The sequence below is a fragment of the Mustela erminea genome, chromosome 1, assembly GCF_009829155.1.
Source record: "Mustela erminea isolate mMusErm1 chromosome 1, mMusErm1.Pri, whole genome shotgun sequence".
NCBI classification, from domain to species: domain Eukaryota; kingdom Metazoa; phylum Chordata; class Mammalia; order Carnivora; family Mustelidae; genus Mustela; species Mustela erminea.
Window position 1 is genome coordinate 110,587,469 of NC_045614.1, and position 20,120 is coordinate 110,607,588.

At 42.6% G+C, this 20,120-nt stretch overlaps 1 long non-coding RNA gene across 1 annotated transcript in view; it reads left to right on the forward strand.

Annotated features, from left to right (window-relative positions):
- Window positions 1–1,594: 1,594 nt before the first annotated feature.
- The window catches only part of LOC116587350, a 45,035-nt gene continuing 26,509 nt past the window's right edge, over window positions 1,595–20,120 (forward strand). Inside the window, exon 1 of the long non-coding RNA XR_004284380.1 lies at window positions 1,595–1,669. This is a non-coding gene — a long non-coding RNA (uncharacterized LOC116587350). The remainder of the gene's footprint in view (window positions 1,670–20,120) is intronic.

A 20,120-nucleotide genomic window follows, 5' to 3' on the forward strand; every position in this document is an offset into this window, starting at 1 on the left:
AAGCATTTTTCCAGGGTTATCAGACTACAGCTGGCACCACCATGGCACAGCAGTACCATAGACAGAGTGGGCATTCAGTAGATGCCTGCCACAAGAACACATTAGGTTCAGCTATAGGCAAAAACCAAACCAAACCAAACCAAACAAACAAAAAACCAACCCTGAAAAACAGTGGTTTGGACAAGATAGAATTTTTTTCTCTACCACTGCAGAATAATGGCCTCTACAAAGAGTCCCATGTCTTAATCTCCAGAACTTGTGAATATGATCAGTAAATTCATTTCCCATCCAGACGCCTGGTTAACAATGGAAAGTGACTGGTCTAATTAAGCAGGTTATATGGCAAAAAGGAGTCGAGGAGGCAGGCGAGATCAAGGTTGCTAATAAACTGACCTTAAAATATGGAGATAAGTCTGGATTATCTACGTGGGCCCAGCGTACTCTCAAGAGTCCCTAACAGTGGAAGAGGAGATCAGAAGAAGGAACCAGAGTGAGGGTAGCATGAGGAGAATTGACCTCATGTTACTGGCTTTGAAGATAGAATAAGGGGTCCATGATCCAATGAATGTAGGTAGATTCTAGAAGCTAGAAAAGGCAAGGAAACAGATATTTCCCTAGAGTCCTCCAGAAAGGAATGTACCCTGTGACACCTTGATCTTAGCCCAGTGAGATCCCTATCAGACTTCTGACTTATTGAACTATAAGATTAAAAAAAATTATGTTGTTTTAAGTAACTGAAGTTATGATAATTTGTCAGAGCAGCAATAAGAACCTAATAAAATCACCTAATAGACATGTAAGGTAGGCAGTCTGAGATAGGGAGTTACAGTCCAGGGATCAGGGATGTAAGCTCCTTCTCTTTTGTTGCTCTACTGTGTGACTTCCACTCTCAAGGCCATGTTCAGGACAAATATGGTTGCTGGGGCTCCAGCCATTGCATCTGAAGTCTGAGTAGAAAAAAGGATTAAGAGTAAAGTAGTCTGTCTAAGAAGACTCTTTGGAAGTCACACATACTTCTGGTGACTTCCCAATGACAAGGACTGGGGCATATGGACACACCAAGCTGTAGGAGAAGTTGGGAAATTCAGCTAACTAGTTTTGTGCTCAGTTAAAAACCAGAGTAATTACTGGAAAGGAGAGGCTGGATGTTGAGAGGCAATCAGTAGACTCTGCCACTATCATGACAGTCTTTCTCTCCATTTAAAACAGACATTTAAGGGTCTGAGTTCTACGGTCAAAACCTGCTCTTGATACATAGTGAAGGAGCTTGTACACTCTCAGGGGGCATTTACTTGTCTTTCCACATGTTCTTCTTGGCCTAATATGTTCTCAGCACTCCTCTTCATTTAGCTGCTTTTTATGGCTCTCTGTCCCGGTTGCCACAGTCTTTGTGCAGGCAGAGGCTCATTGCTTCTTGTCTGGATTCTTTCTGAGACCTTTGGCACTCTTTTGAAGTAGACAGAGTAGTTGTGATTATCCTGTTTCCTCCAGATGAGGAAAGTGAACCATAGGGAGGTGGAGGAACTTGCCCAAGGTCACAGCTGGTGAATGGCAGGGAAGGCCTGTCGAGAGGTGCTGGGCTGGGTGTTGGCTGCGTAATTGTATCAGTCACTTTCCATTGTGAACCAGGCGTCTGGATGGGAAATGAATTTACTGATCTTATTCTGGGGTAAGTTTTCTAATTTATCAAAAATGGTGGCAACTTACAATCTGTAATACAGGGTGCTGAGCACAGAGGGTAAGAGTGAGAGAAGAAGAGATAGCAAACAAGGGTAGGGGCTGGCCGTAAGGTGGACTTCTTCATTCTGAGTGTCTGTGTTGGTATGTCGGTATGACCCACACGGAATTTCTCTGACTTTACTTCTCTACCCCCACCTCTGTCATCAAAGTCTCTACTTCGATGTTTCCAGGGTAGAAACACTGAGATTATTTTTTACTTCTTTCTCTCTCTCCACCTCCCTCACCCTATCCCATCATCTAGTGACTGGCAAACCCTAAGGATTATAAGTCAGCAAGGCTTCTTTTCTCAATTTCCTTCTTGCCATTTCCACTGTCATTGTTCTTCTTTTTTGTATTTTTGGTAGCTTCCCAAGGGTTTACCTTCCCCCGTCTCTCCCTCCCTTTTTCTTTCCTGAAATGCTGTCAAACAAACCTTCTAAAACATTCCACCACTCAGAAAATTTCAATGGCTCTCCCATTCCTCCAGAATGCAGTCCCAACCCTGCCCTTTCCAGCTTTGCTGCCTTCATCCACACTATGCCTTTAAATGGAGTCCCCTTCTCTTACCACTGTTTAATATCTAAATCTTACACAATCTTCAAAACTGGCACAGATGTCATTTGATCTATAAAATCTTCTTTGATACCCTTCCCCATGTATCCTAGGTGGGAGAAATTCCTCTACACATGTATGATTCTCTGGAATTTCATTCTTCTCTTTGTAATTATATTTACTCACATAATTATTTGGCTAAGCTCTACTTTCTCCAAACCTTAAGTTACATGAAGACATGGTCCATGTCCTTTTTGGATCACCATTTTATGACCAGGGCATAGTGTCTGACATATTGTAGGTACTCCAGAAATATTTCTTGAATGTATGAATGTATCAGTTGGTTAGTTCCTATGGTTTCCTGGTCATATCAGTATCACTTGAATGTTTATCCAAATATCTATATCGACATAGATATAGAACTATCTATATTTATTACCTATCTATGTAGCTATCTATTAGTCTAGAGGCACTGAAGCTCTTCACACCTACTCACCTACCAACTAACCAATCCGCCAACATAGAAATAAAATCATTCTGAATAAGAACCTCGAGTGAAAAATGGGTTCAACATATTCTGAAAATCTCTTTAAATAATTCCAGAAAGAATACTTTCTTACTCCCACCTCTTCTGCTACTGCCCCTGTGAGGGCTACTATAGTCACTTTTTACCTTGTGCTAAAGTTATTTGTGTGTGTGCCTTTTTCTGCTTACCAAGACTCAACTCTTACAGTACTGAATTATGTCTAACTCACATCCGTGTCTCTACCCCGCAGCCCCTTTGGAAGTCTCCTGCACTCAGGAAGGGAACGATAAGGGAGCTAAATGCTTCAGAGGAATTCATGTTGTAAATTTAGGAAACATCGTATTCTTTTTTCGCCCAGAGGAAAGGAATATTTAGAAAGCCCAACCTCTTGCCTCTGCCTGAGATTCCTCTTGATAATGAGAATGCTTGGTTTTATTTAAAAAAAAAAAAAAAAAGTTTCAAAGCAAAGGCCAAACATTTCACAAAGCAAGCAGATGGGCCCTGCAGGTAGTGTTCACTGCCTAACTGGGATGCTTTCAACTGCCCGTGCTAAAATTGGTGCTAGGGGCTAATGTCTGCTAGTCTTACCTCATTAGAAAGTCTTTCTCTTTCTAAGATGTGTTCCAGGAAAAGAAGAGAAATGAAGGAGATTTAAAAAAAAAAAAAAAAAAAGGCAGCTGCTCGATTGCCACTGGAGGGAAACAGGGTCTAGAGATGAAGGATGAAGTTGAAGAGCGAACTGGTCCGTCTCACCTTTCATCTCTTTTTATTACTACTGCACACTCCCATGCCAAGCTTCATTTCCCATTAGCATCCTTCCAAAGAAAGAAGCCTGCCTTTCTCTTGCCTCCCCTAAGCTTCCAAAGGCATTTCTGATCTCTTTAGTTAGAACAAGCTGAGCAGGGTCACGACCTCTCTCTTGCCTGCCACTCTGAGGAGGAACAGAAAACAGAAAAGGTGACGGGCAGGTGACCTACCTTCCAGTGGGAGTAGGGAGTGCCTTGCCCAAATTAGCATCCCAGAGAGAGTTCGAGGCTCTCCTTTCCGTTTCTGGCAGAAGAGTCTGGCTCACAGTGGCAGTCTGAAGCGGATGCTGTGGGGGTGCAGGAAAGAAAGGTAGAAATAGTATCGTAGTTAATTTACCATTCGGCACACAGAGAGAGGGCAGAAGGAGGTGGCAAAAATATAACAAGTGACAACAAATAGTGGATAATCCCCAATCCATGTACATCAGCATCTATTGAAGCCATGACACAGGGCTGACTTAGGATGGAAAGAAACTGGCTTGGGAAGAAACATTTGTCATTAATTTTCCACAAAGTGGATAAGTGAGAATTCCCCCCATTTGTTTGGGCAAAATATACTTGTATGATTGTAATATTCTTCTTTATGCTTTTTATTGTTGAAAGAACACTTAACTGAAGGTTGTCTGGCTATTGATGCATTGATATTAAACACTCTTGTGGAGGGAATACCCCTGGACTAAAAGGCAGTTTAAAGCACACCAAAAGGAATTGTGATTGACTGCTCTAGGAACACTGGTCACACCATGAATTACTGGGCAGCACAGGCCTTTCTCTTTTGAGTTATTGACAGGTGGAGGAGATGTCCAGGTTAAAACTGTAGCTCAGTGAATATCATGTTCAATGGGGAAAAACTGAGATCTTTCCCCTTAAGGTCAGGAACATGACAGGGATGCTCACTCTCACCACTATTGTTCAACATAGTACTAGAAGTCTTAGCCTCAAGTATCACACCACAAAAAGAAATAAAAGGCATTCAAATTGGCAAAGACGAATTAAAACTCTCAGTCTTTGCAGATGACAAGGTACTTTATGTGGAAAACCCAGAAGACTTGGCCCCCAAATTGCTAGAACTCATACAGCAATTCAGCAACATGGCAGGATACAAAATCAATGCACAGAAAACAGTTGCATTTCTGTGCACTAACAGTATGACTAAAGAAAGAGAAATTAAGTAATGGCTCCCATTTACAATTGTACCAAAACCCATAAGATACTTAGGAATAAAACTAACCCAAAAGGTAAAGGATCTGTACTCTAGAAACTATAGAACACTTATGAAAGAAATTAAGGAAGATACAAAGATAAGGAAAAATATTTCATGCTCATGTAATGGAAGAATAAACATTGTTAAAATGTTTATGCTGCCCAGAGCAATCTTTGCATTCAAAGCAATCCCTATCAAAATACCACTGACACTTTTCACAGAGCTGGAGCACATAATCCTAAAATTTGTATGGAACAAGAGAAGACTCCAAATAGCCAGGGGAATGTTGGAAAAGAAAACCAAAGCTGGGGGCCTGACTTCAAGCTATATTATAAAGGTGTGATTACCAAGACAACACAGTACTGGCACAACAGACACAGATCAATGGAACAGAATAGAGAGCCCAGAAATTCACTCTCAACTCCATGGTCAACTAATCTACAAAGCAGGAAAGACTATCCAAAGGAAAAAAGTCTCTTTAATAAATGGTGCTAGGAAAATCGGACAGCACATACAGAAGAATGAAACTGAACCATTCTCTTACACCATACACAAAGATAAACTCAAAATGGATGAAAGACCTCAATGTGAGACAGGAATCCATCAAAATCCTAGAGGAGAACACAGGCAGTAACCTCTTCGACCTTGGCTGTGGCACTTTTTGCAATAAATGTCTCTAAAGGCAAGGGAAACAAAAACAAAAATGAACTATTGGGACTTCATCAAGATAAAAAGCTTCTGCAGAGCAAAGGAAACAGTCAACAAAACAAAGAGGCAACCCACAGAATGGGTGAAGATATTTTAAAATGATATAATGGTAAAGGGCTGGTATCCGAGATCTATAAAGAACTTCCCAAACTCAAAACCCAAAAAACAAATAATCCAGTCAAGAAATGGGCAGATGACATGAACAGACACTTCTCCAATGAAGACATACAAATGGCCAACAGGCACATGAAAAAATGCCCCATATCATTTGCCATCAGGGAAATACAAATCAAAGCCACAATGAAATACCACCTTATACCAGTTAGAATGGCAAAAATTAACAAGGCAGGGAACAACAACTGTTAGCGAGGATGTGGAGAAAAGAGAATCTCTTACACTGTTGGTGGAAATGCAAGCTAGTGCAGTCACTCTGGAAAACAGTATGGAAGTTCCTCAAGAAGTTAAGAATAGAACTGCCCTACAACCAAGCAATTGCACTACTGGGTATTTACCCCGAAGATACAGATGTAATGAAAAGAAGGGCCTTTGCACCCTAATGTTCATAGCAGCAAAGTCCACAATAGCCAAACTGTGAAAGAAGCCAAGATGCTCTTCAACAGATGAATGGATAAAGAAGATGTGGTTCATGTATACAATGGAATATTACTCAGCCATCAGAAAGGATGAATATCTACCATTTACATTGCCATGGATGGAACTGGAAAGAATTATGCTAAGTGAAATAAGTCAAGCAGTGAAAGATAATTATCATACAGTTTCATTCATATGTGGAATATAAGAAACAGCCCAGAGTATCATAGGGGAAGAGAGGGAAAACTGAATAGGAAGAAATCAGAGAGGGAGACAAACCATGAGAGACTCCGGGAAACAAACTGAGGGTTGTAGAAAGGGAGGTGGGTGGGGGGATGGGGTAACTGGGAGATGGGCATTAAGGAGGGCACGTAATGTGATGAGCACTGACTTTCGTACACAACTACTGAATCATTGAACATTACATCAAAAACTAGTGATGTACTATATGTTGGCTAATTGAATTGAAATGAATAAACAACACAGGAAATAATAGGTGTTTGTGGGGATGTGGAGAAAAGGGAGCCCCCTTACACTGTTGGTAGGAATGCAAACTGGTGCAGCCACTGTGGAAAATAATATGAAGTTTCCTCAAAAGATTAAAAATAGAACTACCCTATGATCCAGCAATTGCATTACTGGGTGTTTACCCAAAGAATACAAAAATACTAAATCAAAGGGACACATGCATCCCGATGTTTATAGCAGTATTATCAAAAATAGCTGGATTATGGAAAGAACCCAAATGTCCATCAGCTGATGAATGGATAAAGAAAAGGTTCTATATAGATATAAATGTGTGTGTGTATATATGTATATATATATAATGTATATGTACATATTATACATACATGTGTATATATACACACACATGTATACATGTGTATATATTTATATATATACACATATATATATTGTGTATGTGTATATATTGTGTATTGTGTATGTGTGTATTTTTATATATATAGTGTATGTGTGTATTTATATATATATACATGTATACGTGTGTGTGTACATATACATATATATATATATATATATGCATGCAATGGAATAGTAGTCAGCCATAGAAAAGAATGAAATCTTGCCATTTGCAATGATGTGGATGGAGCTAGAGAGTATAATGTTAAGTGAAATAAGTCAGTAAGAGCCATATGACTTCATTCATATGTGGAATTTAAGAAGCAAAACAAATGAACATGGGGGAGAAAAGAGAGGCAAACCAAGAAATATACTCCTTTTTAAAAAATTAACATATAATGTATTATTTGTTTCAGGGGTACAGCAAATGAAATCATTTAAGTTGGATGAGCACTGACTTTCATACACAACTACTGAATCATTGAACACTACATCAAAAACTAGTGATGTACTATATGTTGGCTAATTGAATTGAAATGAATAAACAACACAGGAAATAATAGGTGTTTGTGGGGCTGTGGAGAAAAGGGAGCCCCCTTACACTGTTGGTAGGAATGCAAACTGGTGCAGCCACTGATGATTCAGTGAATCATCACAATGATTCTGTGAATCATCAGTCTTACACAATTCACAGCACTCCCCATAGCACAGACTATGGAGAACAAACTGATGGCTACTGGAGGGGAGGTGGATGGGAGGATGGGTTAGATGGGTGATGGGATTAAAGAGGGCACTTGTAATGAGCACCGGTATTGTATGTAAGTGATGAATCACTAGATTCTACACCTGAAACTTACACTGTATGCTAACTAACTGGAATTTAAATAGAAACTTTAAAAAACAACAACTCTGGCTTAGAATCTGGCCAGTGAAGACATGTAGACCATATCGACTTAGCAACATCTACTTCCTCCTTTTCATGAGGAGCTGAGTAGGTGGCAGAAGCAGGAGTTTCCTTCTCAACACAACACAGTGCCCATCTTAGAGAAAGAACTCCAAAGCAGGGCCAGGAGGTAGATACACACTGAGCAGACACACTGCTCTCCAGCAAAGGTTCTTAGAGAAGAATTCTAACCGAGCTCGAGACAATCAGAGGAACCTGGGGGAACACTCGACCCCACCCACACATGCATACCAGCCTGAAATGACTTCTCATTTGGAGAAGGGGGTAAGAGGAACATGCACAAGAAGTTTTTTTTTTTAAAAAACTCTATCCCATAAAGGAGGAGTACATTGCACTCAAAATGCAGAGAAGACACACATTTGGAAAGACTTACTGTGGGGCCCAGGTCTGCAGTAACTCCCGATGTGCATGCAGCCTTCTTACACATAGCCATGAAACCTGGAGCCAGTGCCTGCAGAGAGGCAAATGAAATCATTTAAGTTGGATGCAGACTGCTTTTGCGGGGCTAGAGCTTTGCTCTCAGAGTTCTTGTGTCCTTCACCCTCAGTCTTGCCTCTCTGCCATCTCTGAAGCATGGACCTTATACTCATGGTCTCAGATAGTGGCTAAAGTTCCAACCATCACATTAACGTTCCAGGCATCAGGATAACAGAAAAGATAAAAGAGCACATTCATTACCTTTTAAGCCAGGTTACCAGGAACTGCTATATAACACTTCTACTTCTATTCTATTGGTCAGATTTTATCATGTGGACACCCTTAATTGTGAGGGATACACACTAGTATTATATTCGTTTAAAGTACATATCCTTATCTTATTTATACAAATGGAACTGATCGCTCTGCTATGCAATTTACATTCTTGCTCAAACTGCCTTGCAAATGAAATACACTTAGTTGTTTCTAGTAGTTGAATGGAGGCACATTGATTGATTTAATCATTTGACCTTTAAATGATCTCCTCTTCCTCCTTGTTCTCCCCTCCACTCCAGCCAATTCTACAGTAAATATCCTTGACTATCCCTCTAGTGTATATTGTGAGCAGTACTTTTTCTGTTGTAATCTTTGTCTTAGCCCAGATTCCCCCAAAGTTAGAGCAATTAGGTCATTTTACTTTATTAAGGAATCCCATCTCAGCCAACATGAGTGAAAAGGGGAGCAAAGCAGGGAAGGAGGGAGAGTCATTACAAAAATGGTTATTGACTTGGTTATTACTAAGTGAGACATACTGGATTGCTCCATAAGTGGAACTCTACCCTGAAACAGCTTTGGAAACTGCATCGGAAGACTATTCATTAATGGGGCAGGGGAGAGAAGGAGTTTATCCTCTGGCTCCTGTCTTCCCCTGGATAAAGGTTTACACCACAGGGTGTTACCCCCATACTTCTAGGTCATGCATGCACATTCAGGAATAGGGACCTGGTCCTGCAGCAATGTTAATAAGAGAGCCCTTGGAGTAGATGAGCAATGTGACTGGACAGGAGACTGTCAGTGTATTCCTAGAGAGTTCACCAAAATTAAGAGACATGTGGGACCAAGAGGGTCAGCACTAGTACGAGGGGTGGACTGTATTAGATTATCTGTTAAGTTCCCCCTGCAGATCTGGGTATTAGCCTCATATAATATTGGGTTCTCACATAGCAGGAGTGAATAATCTTTGTGAGAATAAGATGGCCTCACTTTTTTATAGGAGGGGAAATAAAAGTTCAGTCAGATTTTTCTTCAAGATGGTCTTGAAGCCATAACTGACTTTCCCTACAGCCAGCTCTGTTAAACTACTCATTCTAGATTTCCTCTTGCTTGGCCAGTACTTCGTTGGTCTGGTTTGCCTGCCTGGGGGAGTGACAGGTTACATGTCTTACTTTAACATCAAAATATAGTTGGGGCACTGGGTGGCTCAGTGGTTGAGCCTCTGCCATCTGCTCGGGTCATGATCCCAGGGTCCTGGGATCGAGCCCCATGTTGGGCTCTCTGCTGGGCAGGGAGCCTGCTTCCCCCTCTCTCTCTGTCTGCCTCTCTGCCTACTTGTGATCTCTGTCTGTTCAATAAATAAATTAAAAAACAAAAACAAAAACAAAACAAAACATCAAAATATACACTCCAGCTGTCCCCGCAGCCACACTCATGCTACCACTGCTTTAGTTCAGATCTGCTTTACCTCCTGTCTCGATTATCACAAAAACCTTTTCACCCATCTCCCTGGCCCACCATGCCATATGCACAGCTATTACCAAATGAACATTTATGGAACTATGGCTTAGTTTACATGTTTCTACAAACCAAAGGAGCTTCCCACTGCTCGTGCAATGGCGTCTGAACTCTTCAGCTACAAATGAAAAGGCCAGGTTAATTACGACTCGATACCTGCTCCATTCCCCAGCATTATCTCCTCCTTCACCTGGCCTTCTTCCACCCCTCATCTCATGCACTCCAGTCCCAGATAGCCTCTCTGATTCTGTTCTTTCCTCTTGTCTTGCCTTTCTCGTGCTATTCCTGTTACGTGTGTGTATATCCAAACCCTACTTATTTTCCAAGGCCCAATGTAATGAAGATACCTACTAAGCGGGTTTGGGGGGCGGTAAGAGAGAGTCAGTGGGAAATTGAAGAGAAGGGCTGGGGGCTATCACAAAGTAAACAGGGACCACAGTTAATAGTCAGTTTAGGGACTCTTGCCCTGTCACTGGGTACCTTCCTCTCTCTAACACACTACCCATAGTGTTCTTCTTAGGAATGTTTGTTTTTAACATGCTTCTCCGGTTTTGATACATCAGTCTTTGTTTAGGTCAAAGACTTCAGAACCTGAAACAGATTTAATGATGAAAATCAATATGTAATATTTTAGACTGTATAGGATAAAAATAATTTCTCTGAATTCTTTGATTAAGGGAAGGGAAATGACCCTAATACACTCTAATGTTTCATTGATTATGGCCCTTAAACATCTGATTTATTTTTGATTCTACTTATCTTTTTTTAGATAGACCAGTGCAAAAGAGGGATTTAAAGGTCTTTACATTTATGAATGTGCTGAGCTATAAGTCACTTATATTTTCTGGAATTTTTCTTGAGAATGTATTCAACAAATACAGTAACAATTATTTGTTGATTAACTAGAATATTCCAGGCGCTGTGCTAGTGGTGAGTGGGATTGGCGATTAAGGGGATTAAACAGTATCAATAAAATAGACATGTGAGTAGGGAGTTGACTGTAGGAGGACAAATGATACTGTGGGACTAACCTGGGAGGATAGCAAAGGGGTGGGAATGTGTGGCACCTGTACGAGGACCAGAAAAAAATGACTAGCAAGCTGCGTCAGTCTAAGAGAAGGCCTCAGGTCAAACATGCATTTATCTGTCTCTCTAGTGATGATTCAATCATTTGTTCATGTTCCTTCCTGTGGCAGACTTTCTTGGTTGGTACAACTTTCAATTCCAACTCTTTTTCCTAATGGCCCTCCGTGTGAGGGTAGTCATTTGACTCATTGGTAGGCAATAAGGGAAAAGGGTAAAATTGCTGCAGGGGTCCTAGAAATGTTTTGACTTCTTTTCTTTCTTTCTTTCTTTCTTTCTTTCTTTCTTTCTTTCTTTCTTTCTTTCTTTCTTTCTTTTTTTAAGATTTTATTTATTTATTTGACAGACAGATCACAAGTAGGCAGAGAGGCAGACAGAGAGAGGGGCTGAGCAGAGAGATCCTGATGCAGGGCTCGATCCCGGGACCCTGAGACCATGACCTGAGCTGAAGGCAGAGGTTTAACCCTCTGAGCCACCCAGGAGGCCAATGTTTTGATTTCTTGACAAAGGTGTCACTGTTTTCCTTTCTTTTTCTTTCCACTGGATTATGTATGCAATGGTCCTCGCTGCAGCAGTCAGAATGAAACCACAAGGAAAAAGCCCAGAGAATGTCAACCTGATAGAACTGCCTTGAAACCGGCCTGGCCTCCGAAATCCTCTTCCTGTCTGAGTTTCACATGAGAACAAGAAACCTGCCTTTGTTTGAGTCATTGTATAGTTGTGTTTTCTGTTACTTGCCACGGAAAGCATTCTTAACAAAGCTGGGAGGGTGCTTTGGGCAGGGCCTTTTGTTGGGTGAGCTCTTAATAAAGCTGTCTGTTGCAAATGGCTGCAAAGAGAGAGCCCACCACCAAAGAGCGGGTGATATCTCTTCAGTAGCTCCTCTTCCGTGAGTGAGCAGCTAAGATTTATAACTGGGAGAGTGGGACGAGAGTTATAGGTGTCTGGCCCCTTGTCTCAGCACCGTCGTATATTTCTTTAATGAAGTGTGAGACCAGAACTCCATAAATTCACATAGTAGCAGAAGCGGGCAGCAGCTCGTCAGCAGAGCTATTCAGGGAGCGCAGCATCACCCTCTACGTATTAGAGAAGTTCACAGCTGGTTAAAAATAGGCTTGGAGAGAAGTCGCTTTTAGACCACAGCTCATTTTGGATTTCTCTGGAGCCCCATTCTGGGCCACAGTGTATTTCTTTTTTTCTCTCGCCTGAGTAGGAGCACCCAGGCGGTTCAGAGACAAGAGATGCATGGTTATCTCTAGGTCTGTTGTCACTGAAAGCGGAACTAAAGAGAAACAACAGTAGCCCCTTGGGCACATGGAGGCTTACAGCTTTGTAAAAAGTCCAACCCTGACTGAGCCTTGACCGTGGGCCAGGCTTTGGGCTTTACATTCTCAGAACAAACCGATATGAAAAATACGAGGACTTGTCTCCTTTCTCTGCTGAGGAACCTGAGGTCCAGGGCAGATAAGCAACTTATTGAGGGTCATCTCGCTAATTAGTAGCAAGAGCAGGATTTGAGCCAGGAGCTGTCTGATTCCATTGAAAAGCTGTGCTGTTAACCTCCACTCATGCTGGTTACATGGGGTTTTACACATCACTTTGTGCTGATTCTCAGGGCAGCCTGATGAATGCAGTAGGAAGGACAGGGAGAACACCCCAGTCTCCAGGGAAGAAAACTGAGGACCAAAGAAGTGAGATGCTTTGCTAAGGTCAACCAGCCCATGCACAGTAAAACAAGGACTTGGACCATACGTACCTTCCGACTTGGAGTCCCATGCTGTTTCAGGACTAGCTGAGTGCTCATGCCCTTTAGTTCTGAAAGAACATTCTGAATTTCAGGGGGTTGACTTCTGAGATCTGGCAGCAGGCTTTATATCAAGGAACCAAATATTTCAGGGTTAACCTGATTTATTCATTCCCTTGTAGATAAATTCTTATCTAGTACATCAGTTAAATGATGTTTGGTACTGACATCTAAAATTCCAAATATAATATTATTTTCACTGTTAATTTAACAGTCCTTCAAATAATGGGAGGAGAGTGAGTTGGAAGGGATAGACGTCTCTAATAGGAGACTGCCAATTTAGCTGATAAAGCTAGAATAATATCTCTTTGAACATTTAAATTATCGAGTGACAAGGAAGCTGAGAATTAACTTATAAGGGGGTGAGGGTAGGTATTGTACATGTGAATATTTTTTTGAACACCTGAGTTTTGAAAAATAAAAGTGGTCTGCCCACATTTTCAAGCACAGTGGTAATCAAAAGAGAGCTCCGTGGAGGTAATAATACCCTGTATTTAAATACTGCTTGTCTCTGAGGAGCTCAAAGCACTCTATAATCATTTCCTTATTATGATTCTCAACACTTCCTGGGTCAAAAAGTTACAAAGTTTATATCTGAGCTGTCTGGCCTCAGTTTCCTCTCTGGAAATCTGAGGTGGAAAGAGCAGGCTGCTCTCCAAGAACTCCATCGTGCCCCGACGTGTCCCACTGTCTCTCTCTGCCTTCTCCCCCCACCTCCCCAGCCCCTATCCTTAGCATCCTACTTCCCGACTTCATCTATTTCTTTTTTTCCTACATCTAAGTGGTTCCTCTCATGACATAGAACCACACAGTATTTTAGTTAGAAGAGTTTGATTCCACTGAGCTGGAGGCTTAGCAAATAGATCCGGGTGGGCCTGGGGAAGGATCCCTTCAGTCACGGTGGTGCATTTGTACTTGCTTTTATACATATGAGATCTGTATGATATTTCATCTTTATTTTTTAAAAAGATTTTATTTATTTATTTGAGAAAGGGGGGGTGCAGAGGGAGAAGCTGAATTCCCACTGATCAGGGAGCCCGATGTGGGGCTCGAACCTAGGACCCTGAGATCATTACCTGATCCAAAAGCAGACGCTTCAACAACTGAGCAACCCAGGCACCCCACATTTTATCTTTAAAGAGGATTTTGCTGTTTAAACATTGATATCTGCTAATCCAGTCCAATACCTTCATTTTGCTGGTGGAAACGCTGAGGCCCTGAGCCGATGAGTAACGTGTTCAAGGTTCCACTCCAACTCTTGGGTGACCCCCCTCCTCATTCTTGAACCTTGGTCTCTGGGTGCCAGTCTGGGGCTCCTGGCAGGCTACCAGGTCGTTTTCCCTTAGCTGTCACTTTCACTAACATAACCCCAGTGTAGACCGCAGCTGTGGGCTCCCACCTCCGGTGGTCTGAGTGCACCTGACAGAACAAAATCAACTTCCTTTTTTTAGAGTAAAGGGACTTGTTTTACCTGGGAATGCCAGACTAGATCATGCAGGAAGAAACAGGTAGAATTAGTATGTGCCATTTTCACCTAGTCCCAAAATGTTTCTCCACCTCAACTAGGTCATGACGAAAAAAAGTGTAAGTACAAACATACACATATATTTATATAGTTACTGCCTTCCAGTGAGCTCATAGCATGCACACACACACACACACACACACGCATGCATACACACTTTATTATTTAGAGCAGTATCAGCAGTCTCATTGCAGTGAGAAAATCAACACACCCAAGAAACTGATCTTGACTCAAATCATAACCCAAATTGGTGGTGTTGGGATAGAATGTCTATGCATTCATTGTACCGTAGTGCCCAATAGGAGCAAAATCTGAAAAATTGGGGACCCAAGCTCTCAACTTAGGTTGGACCGTAACCTTTGGCATTGCCCTCTAAGCTTCAGTGTCTCCATAGGGTGATGGATAGGGGAGGGGTATTGGCCATTTTCCTTTTGTGGCTCGTTTCTCTGTACTGGAAGTTCTGTGTGGAGAGATTCAAAGGATGAGGTCTGAGCCTGGGCCAGCCCACCTGGAAGAGAGATGGCGTGGCCCCTTGCTTCCTTAACCTTGGGTATTCCAGCCTTGTAGAGTGTGTGGTGTGCATCCCATGGAATAGTTTTTTGGGGTCTGGGGCCAGACCACATACCGAGGGTTGAGGCTATCTTATAAAGGGAGTCCAGTCTCCAGCTGCTGTTATATAATCCTGGGGCTGAAAATGAGAATGGGGTGTGTTTATGTGTGTTGAGGAGGTGGAGCATTCAGTGTGTTGTGTATAGTGGGCACAAACTCTAAGGCACTGGGATACCTGATGCTTCTGTGGGTGTGAAGTTTGTGACTCTGGCCTTCAGGAGGCAGGCTAGAAGAAAGGTGGGGGGTGGGGTTGGCTCCATTAGATGCTCAGAAGTACTCCAGGCATTAGTAATTGTTTAACCCAGTCTTAGCTTTCTTCCCTTTCCTTATTCTGAGAATGTTAGTTACCTCATTCGGTTATCCCTGATAATTGCTCCAAAGAACATATAGCCAATAAACCCTTGAGGAGTTGCTCAATATTAGTCACTAGGGAAATACAAATCAAGACCACCATGTGATACCACCTCCCACCCACTAGAATGGCTAACATTTTTATGAAACGAAAATAGCAAGTGTTGGCAAGGATATGGAGAAATGGAATCCTTGTCTATTGTTGGTGGGAAAGTAATATGGTACAGCCAGGTTGGTAAGTGCTCAAAAGGTGAAACACAGAAAGACCATATGATCCAGGAATTTCATCCTTAGGTATATACCCGCAAAATCTGAAGGCAGGGACTCAAACAGATACTTGTCCACCAATGAACATAGCCACATTGTTCACGATAGTTAAGAGGCGGAAACAACCAAATATCCATCAGTGGGTGAATTTGGAAAAACAAACTGGGGTGTGCACCTACAATGGAATATTATTCAGCCATAAAAAGGAAAGATATGCTATGGCTTCGGAATGTGCTTTGGATTGGGATTAGATAGGGATTAGAAGTGCAGATAGGGAACAAAGTGTCTCTAATGTTTGTGAAGTCCCAGGCAAGTATACAATAGGAGGTCCTGGCTTAAAGCTTGCCTTCTTTTCCCACCCTCATCTGCCAATTCATTATAAGTGTCTGATACTTGTGCATGTGGGGTCCAGTCTCATGACAAAGATCCATCCATAACCCAGTCCCCACCCCAGTCCATCGCTACATGCTGCACACAGCTGTCTCTTGACCTAGAGATACACATACTAACCTCAGGTTTTATTCTCCACAGTTCAGTCCTGGTAAAGAAAGATCCTTATTGTGGGTTCAGAGCCACATGGGCAAGGAATTCTGGAGTCCTAGAAGCTGAAAATAGTTCTGGGTGGGTGTGTCCCCTGGTGTAGTCCTCACCCAGGGGAGAAGAGAACACCTGGAGATGAACCAGACAGGGGTTTTGAAAATGTAGGATCCTGTTATACCAACCAGATCAAGGGCTTGCTCTCTTCTGAGCAAGTCTAGAAGGAACCATAATTTATTAAGCCAGATATGAAGGCATTTGCAGAGGCAGGGGTTGGTCATTTGTTTCTTATCACAATCTGAGAAAGTATTATTTGCCCCATTTTACAGGAGAGACTCATGAAAGTGAAGTGACTTGTCTAGGGCTACAGTGACAGTGATTCTTAAAGTCTGTGTTCTTTTCGAGAGCCATGGGACAACTGGAGAAGGCACCAGAATATTTGAAGGATGCTTTTGAGACAGAGGTGGAGTTTTTCATCACCAGAAGCCAGTCGGGCTGCGCAGTGTGTGAGGTTGGCTTTTGCCCCCATGTTGGCTTGGTAAGAAGGGAGTGTTTTTTGCGGGCTTCCTTCACTGCTCTGCTTGGAGTGGCCCAGTGCACGTTGCACAGTGTTCCCAGGGTTCAGGTTGAGAGTCTGACAGTGAGCCATGGCCCAGCCACATCTGCCCGGGACCACACAGTTTTCTAACTAAACACTTCTACTCAGCACAGCTGTGCGAAAGGCACCCTTGAGTTCTCTGGTAAACAAGGCAGGCTGGTTGCCTTGGTGTCTTTCCATCCCTCTCAGTCTCTTAGGAGATTATCCACATCATAGTCCAGAAGCTGAGAGGCCTCTGAGCAGCACAGTGAGATAAATTAAACCAGAACTTTCCTTTGCTGCTTAAGACAAAGGTGCTTATTCTCTTAGGGTGCCTTGGTTTCCTTGTTTGGAAAGGAGACGTGTAGGTACTAGCTTCAATGACGAAGGGTTTTTAAGCGTGCTCTTATTGTTGCTTTTTAAATAATCCGAGCTGTTCAAGTTTAGAAATGTGGAATGGGCTGCGTGGGAGGCAGTGGGTTCTCCCAAACTGTGGAGTTTTAAACAGATGATGGAAGACTTGGCTGTGGTGTGCAGAAGGTTTAAGAACTAGACGGTCTCTTAAGTCCCTTGTAGCCTCATGACTAAATTATAAATATTCTTCATTATAAAAGAAAAGAAACAGTGTTAAGTATCACAGAGGCACAGATTGGGCCCTGTCTGTTAAAGATATTGCACAGAGAAGTGGTTGCTTCTGGTTGGGAGGATTGTGGGAAGCTTCCTAGAAAGAATGTCTTTTGACTTTGGCTTGGAGAAAAGGCTAGAACTTGACAGGAGGCACAACAGGAGCAAAGGTGCAGAGTGCTGGGCAGCGGTGCAGTGAAAGGTGAACAGTGGCTTCCTTGTGAAATGCGTAGGAAGCGGGAGATGCTGAGGGTTTAGTAACCTGAGGTTAGAAGAGACGCTGGAAGATCTTACTGCCTAAGGCATTTTGACTTTGTCCTGAAAAACACGGGAAGTTATCCCTGTGCTCGTTTGCTTTTAAAGCGAAAGAGGAACACAAGAGTCATGAGACCCACTTGTTAAATGGTTCTGCATCCACATCTTCTGAACACACGATAGGATTGTGCTTCCAGGCCACCTGTGGGTGGGGCCATGAGACCAGTTCTGCTCAGTGACTTGTGAGCAGAAGTAACTTCCGTCACTCCCCAGGCAAACATTTCACTATTGATGGGAGATCCTCTAGACTCTCTTCTCTCTTCCACAGCCTCAGCAGTGCTTCAGATAGTGGCTGGTCCCCCAGTCTTCGTCTCAGACTGTGGACAATAATAACCTGGAACCGAATGCCCACCTGCCAAGAGATGGTTATGGAGAGAGAGTGAGACATAAACCTTTGCTGTTTGAAGCCATTGTACCATTGGATTTGTGTGTTACTGCAGCATAGCCTAATCTATCCTGACTGATCCAAGTAGCAAGGTCAGGAATGTACTTCAGAAGTATTAAGCTTGGTGTGATGTGCAAGACAGAGGTTTTTTGGAGACACCGGAGGCAGGAAAAAGAGTTGAAAGAGAGTGCAATCAGCCAAACAAGAGAGAATGAACATGAGGGAGGGAGTGGTCCAGAAGATGTGGAGGTATATTATAATACAGATGCCATGACTTTCAAAGGCCAACTTTGAAGATGAATGAGTCACAGGGCCTACCAAAGGATTAGATTTTCTACTGCTTCCAGTGTCCCACCCTGGTGTGACAAGTAGGATTCCCTAAACGTGTCCCTGAGAACGCATTCTGGATCACCTGGACAATTAATTCTTTGGGACCAGAGGTGTCCCTTTCTCCCAGCAGGGGAGCCGCATGCAAATTCACCTTCCAGTGAAACCTAGCAAGAGGTTTCCTCTCTTGGGCAGGAGGGTCTGTTTCTGAACCCAAGTTTCTGTGATCCCCAGGGCTTGCAGGTGCTAGATACTTAGCTTTCATAGGTAATTCCTATAAATATCAAAACTCACTGGAATATTAAAGCCAGACAGCTTGGCACCCATGTGATACTGCTCCCCACTTGCTTACGTATGCTTTCCAGTGTGACCTTTCAAAGGGAGCGTGCAGCCATTGGCAGACCCAGCAGGGTATCCTGGCTCCAGGATGTCTCTTCATGGAAAAGTAAGAGATTGGTTCACATGCTTCCTTTCCACTGCTGAACTTTGCTTTGTAAGTTTTCCAGGTAAACTCTGTCTGTAACCCATACTATGTCCTGAGCCCTGGTGCATAACAGATGTGACACCAAAGGGACCCCTGGTGTACCATCGGCACAGATGCAGATTTCCCGCCCACTATTCAGGCTAGGGAGATGGGAAGACAGACATGCAGAGGGCCTGACAATTACCTTGGCTCCTGAGTCAAAAAAGGAAGGTTGGGAACACCCCAGAACAGAGTGGGAGACAGTGGCTAACATGACAATATAATTGTCCTCCAAGATATATTTTACTCTACCCTGGCAAAAATTGTTTGAATTCAACAATTCACTGTTTTTAGAAAAAAAAGTGTCAAGATTGTTCAGGATGATTAGCCCACATACTTTCATTCTGCGTGTCCATCATGGGACTCCTTGAGGAATTCTCTGAGACTCACAAAGCATGAGCATTTTACCTGTGACTTGGTTCCTTGGGGCTCAGGGCATGCCTCTTGGATAACACTTTAAATGGTAAACAGAGCCCCAGCCTGTTTCTCTAATGTCTCTGGGCCCCGTAATAGAATTGAAGCATAGTATGTTTGTGGTAAAAATAGTAAAACACATTCTAGTAATTTAAAACATAGGGTGGGAGTTTTGTTTGAATTTTTAGGTGGCACGTTGGTACCTGGGGAAAACAGAAGATGAGAGTATTGATAGAGATTTTGGCAGAATTTCTCAAAGTAAGTTCTGGGCATTTTCAAGACTTTGAGGGGCTGATGAAACAGGTTATTCATAATGCAAATTTCACTACAAAATGGAAATATTCCTTTGCCTTTCACTTGGGGCATCATTAGTCTTACTGGTAGGACTATCAGTGGTTTGGGACTCATGCCAGAGTGGGAAGGAGAAAGAAGGAAAAAGAGATTTTCCTGTGGCAGATGGGAAGGAGAGGAATAGAAGACAGGAGATGGTCAGGTAGGCTGTGATTGGACATGCAGAGAGCTTGGCATAAGGGGCACCATCTCCGTAGGAAGTGGGAAAAGAAAAGAGGGGAAAGTTTTGGTAAATATAAGATTCCCCTTAGAGTGAAAAAACCTTGTGGGCAAGACAGCCCATGCTAGC